Source organism: Triticum dicoccoides, chromosome 4A (assembly GCF_002162155.2).
Source record: "Triticum dicoccoides isolate Atlit2015 ecotype Zavitan chromosome 4A, WEW_v2.0, whole genome shotgun sequence".
Lineage (NCBI taxonomy): Eukaryota > Viridiplantae > Streptophyta > Magnoliopsida > Poales > Poaceae > Triticum > Triticum dicoccoides.
The window spans coordinates 275,245,622-275,250,470 of record NC_041386.1 but is presented as its reverse complement, the minus strand read 5'-3'; positions in this window follow the sequence as shown (position 1 = coordinate 275,250,470).

Here is a 4,849-nt window from a genome sequence, read left to right as displayed (position 1 = left end):
GCCGCCTTGATCCATTCTTAGGTTTTTGTTGAGTGAGTTTCTTTACTTTAAAGGCTCCGAGTGACGGTGCGGAGGAGACCTTTGGTCTGACAAGTTGTTCCGCTGATCGCAGATTTTGTGGGATCCGAATTTTGGGAAGCGCGCGGGATGGGGGAGGCCGCAGTAATCAGATGGGATAGAGCGGAGCCGCCTCGATCCCCGCGCCACCTTTTTCGCCACGTATCGCATGTGCGATTGTTACGGGATTTGACAGAACCGCCCGGGCCTACCAGTCAGCCACTCGGAAGCGGCCTCATATAAGGCATTGGACCGGGGTCTCCCAAACAGTGCGTCCCCATTATCTCTTCTCCTCTTCATGCTCCTCCGCTGCATTCACTTTCACCCTCGCGCCACCATTCCATACGCGTCTCACCGGTGATGATGGGGAAGGAGAAGACGACAGCTCTGGAGCGGGCAAAGAAGGCGAGGTCGAAGGGGAAGGCGACCAGTCGGGGCGGATCCTCCTCGCGAACCAGCCTGCCGAAGGGCTGGATCCAGGGCGACTGGATCCACTCGAGGCTCACCCAAGAAGACCTCGACGACCTAGCCGAAGGAGGGCTGATACCCTATGACTCGGCGCGGCTTCTGGGGAAGGAATCCGAGCCGCAACCCCGGGAGGGTGAGCGCGTTCTTCTTGCCACCCACGTCGACCGTGGATTTTCCTTGCCTCCTCACCCTTTCTTTCGAGGATTTCTGAACTTCTTTGGGGCACAACTCCACCATTTTACTCCCAACACAATCGTTTATCTCGCCGCTTTCATTTCTTTGTGTGAGAATTTCCTGGGTTGCCGGCCTCACTGGGGTCTTTTCAAGCATATTTTCACTTGTCGCTCCCAGACAGTGAAAAAGGCTAATCCGAGTGATGAGAGGACCCAAGTGATCCAGATGTGTGGGGGTCTTGGTATCCAGATGAGAGGGAAAACTCCTTTCCGGCCATGATTCTTCCCGACTCAGTTCGCGGATGGCAGTCGACCTAGTTTTACTGTAAAGACCAGTCGACGCCAGGGCAGTCGACTGGCCTCCCTCCCTTTACCATGGACCGAGTGAGGAAACCATCCCCTTTGAAGGTGCTCCCGGAGGAGAAAGCGCAGATGAGGGTGCTGGTCGAGCGAGTGGTCCAGCTTATCCGTGACGGGGTCACCGGTATGGATCTCTTGGAGGTCTTCCTCCAGTGGCGCATCTAGCCTCTTCAAGCCCGAGACCATCCGACGTGGATGTATTCGCGTCTTGAAGACTCCACTCGGATTCACCCGGAGGAGGTCGATGACGACACACTGGAGAAGTGGCTGTCAGGCATTACTGGAAACAAGGATAACCCCAGGGGAGCCAGGAGAGTTCCCCCATTCGACCAGTCTCATGCACTAGAGAAGGTCTGATTCTGAGTTTTTGCTTGTAATTTGAATTCACTCGCGTAGCTGCCTATACTGCGTCGACTGACTTTGTTCTCCCTGCTTTCTTTCAGGCCATTATTGAAATGTATTCAATGCCCAACGGAGAGCAAGAGCAAGCTCTGGAAGGCAAGGCGAGTGGCGGCAACAGTGGCGAGTGGACTTCCGACGGTGAAGGGGATGGAGGAAGCGACGACTCAAGCGATGGAGAAGAAGTCGAGTCGCCCCCTCACAGGGAGAGGCGATCCAAGCTTGACCAAGAACGACCGAGCGCCCGCGAAAAGGCAACTGCTCAGGCTGGTCAGTCTTTGAAGCGTCCTCGGATCTCTTAACCAACCCCGACTGAGAAGGCGCCAAAGCACCCCAAAGTTGCAGAGCCGAAGACTCGGAAGGCGTTGCCGAAGATCAAGATTGATATCCCCGTCGCTTCCGCGTGAGTGTCTCTCTTTGTATTCACTCGATGCTCCGCGCTGTTTGTTTTTGTTGTTTTAACTGGACGAACTTTGGAACTGTCAGCGCTGCCACTTCCGGGACCTCAGCTTACAGGGACGATGATGAGGTGATGGAGGATGCGGTCACTTCTAATCTGGGTATGATTTCTGCCATACTGTCTTTGTTCGGTCGATTCAACTGCAATGTGCATCATTGGGTGACGTGATTTTGCAATTGAACTTTGCATAGCTCCCAACATTATTGACCTCCCCGATGATGATGAAGAGCCCGAGAGGTCTTTGACGAGGAAGAATAGGCAAGCTCCTGCAAGCGAGGCGCTATAGTCGACGCCGAGGGCAGAACCAGTCGTTCAGGACACTAGCGACGCCAATCGGGGTTCTGTTACCTTCGCCGTGCCACTATTGAGTGCCTTGCCTTCTTCGTCGATTGCTCAGGCCCCTGTCAACCCACCTTCAGTTTTTGCGACCCATCATGTCCCAGAAGACGAAGTGAATGTTGCTAGGGAAGCGATACGCCAGGCGGGCGTCATGATGGAGAAGATGAAGATGGTGCGGGACGCCAGTCAGGCTGCCTACGACGCCAGCTTGGCTCTCCAAAGCAACGTTCAGGTTAGTTGGTCGCCGCTTGTTCTGTTAGGATATGATATCTGAAGACTCTTTCCGAAAATCTTTGCTCTGAAAATCTTTGCATTAGTACACCCACTCGGTGCGTTGGTTGAACTTTGAATTAGTGGGGGCACGCTGAGTGCACCCACTGGGTGTAGTCCCCGAGACTACGGTGGACTGCGGGCAGTCGACTATAGTCTTTGTATTTTGTCGAGTGTAAACCGAACTGATATTTTGTCTCTTCCACTCAGTCTGGTCGAGTGGGGTCAGAACTGGTGGGGGCACGCTAACTGCACCCACTGGGTGTAGTCCTCGAGACCGCGGTTGACTGCTGGCAGTCGACTATGGTCTGAGTTGTTTCTCTTTTTTTCTCCCTGCACTCGACTCCGGCGGGCCGGTCGAGTGGGATCAGAACCGGTGGGGGCACGCAAAGTGCACCCACTGGGTGTAGTCCCCGAGGATATGGTGGACTGCAGGCAGTCGACCGTACCTTAGTACTTATTGACTTTGTTGTTTTTCACTGTAAAAATAACTTCTCCCCTTTGATTTCAGAAATCTTGTGATCTTGGAGCTCGCTTTGCTGACTTGGAGAAACAGCAGATCCAACTGAACCTTGACTTGGAGCTGGCCAAGACAGAGCTGCAAAGGGTCAAGGACGACGCCACTTGTAAAACGAATTTGTCGACTGGTCTGTCTTAGGCTTGAGTACCCTTCTGCTCTTTCTGAATCAGGCATCATTTCTTTGTAGAAAAACTGTGAGAAGCTCTGGCGAAGAAGGATCAGGATTTGGATGCTGCTCGAAAGGAGGCTGACGACAGAACCGCTCTAGCTGAACAAAAACTGGCTTCCGTCGGCCAGTTAGAAGAAGAGAATACCAGGCTGAAATCTTCTCTGAATGAGGCCAACAAGGAGTGCTCGCGCTGGAAGAAGGAGAATCTCATCCTGGGCGAGAAGATGGAAAGCATTGCTCGCAGGAGGGACGATCTGGAGAGCTATCTGAGGGGCCTTGCCAAGAAGTTGTTCATCAAGCTTGAAGGTGCACATTTTGTTCCGACTGATTTTTTTATGTCGACTCGGTGTACGAATATTGACTTATCCTCGTGAATGCAGAGTATTGCCAGAACTTCGAGGAGGAGACTGGGCGGATTGAGCCAGGTTTGGACCCAATCAATTCTCCCGTAAAAGATGAAACTGCCATGAATTTGCTCCGACTGGAATCTCACATCGATGGTGTCGTGGACTACTTGGCTCGACTGAAGGTCGCCATGTCGCGGATCGACCCGACACTTTGGCCAGAGACCACGCCCCAGAATGATCTCGAGTCCCTGATGACTTGACTTAACGAAATCCCTGATCGAGTGCAGGAGTGGAAGAAATCTTGTGCCCGGTGTGGAGCTGATGTGGCCCTGTCTCTGGTTCGCGTCCATTGCAAGGAGGTGCGTCAAGATAAGCTAGAGGCAATCAAGGTCGCCAACACCCAGAAGCATGACTTCCGATCTTTTATGGAGACTTTCATCGCTGCAGCCACTCGGATCGCCGACGGCGTCGACCTAGACGAGTTCGTCGAGCCTGCTAGTCCTCCTTTCGCGGAGTGAACAAACTTTTATGCCTCACCTTAAATTTGCCTCGGGATGCCGAGTGGTTTTTGTAACCGTTAAACTCTTTCGGGCTGAAAGCCCGAGCACTTCGATCTGTGGTCCAGAACCTTTATGGTTTATCTGAACTTGGTTTGTCGTTAAATATCTTCATGAATCCCCCGTCGAGTGGGAATCGTTCTTCATTCGAGACAACTTTTGTATTTGTGGCGCAGCTCCGAAGGAGAAGGTGGTAGTCGAGCTGCATCTTGCTACTGCAGAGCAGGACGGAGCGCACATTGTATTTGTGGTGAAGCTCTCAAGGAAAAGGTGGCAGTCGACCTGCACCTTGTTACTGCAGAGCAGGATGGAGTGCACATTGTATTTGTGGCGAAGCCCTCACGGAGAAGGTGGCAGTCGACCTGCACCTTGTCGTCCTTGAGGATTCAGATGTGTTTTGTACTTAGGCGAGTACTGGACTGCAGCTAAGCCTCCAAGTGGGAGGCTGGCTCACCACTCGGTAGGACTTTCAGATACTTAGGCGAGTACTGGACTGCAGCTAAGCCCCCGAGTGGGAGGATTGCTCTCCACTCGGTAGGATTTTTTCAAACTTAGGCGAGTAACGGACTGCAGCTAAGTCTCCAAGCGAGAGAACTTAGGCGAGTACTGGACTGCAGCTAAGCCCCCGAGTGGGAGGATTGCTCTCCACTAGGTAGGATTTTTTAACTTTGGCGAGTGCCGGACTGCAGCTAAGTCTCCAAGTGAGAGAATCTTAGGCGAGTATTGGACT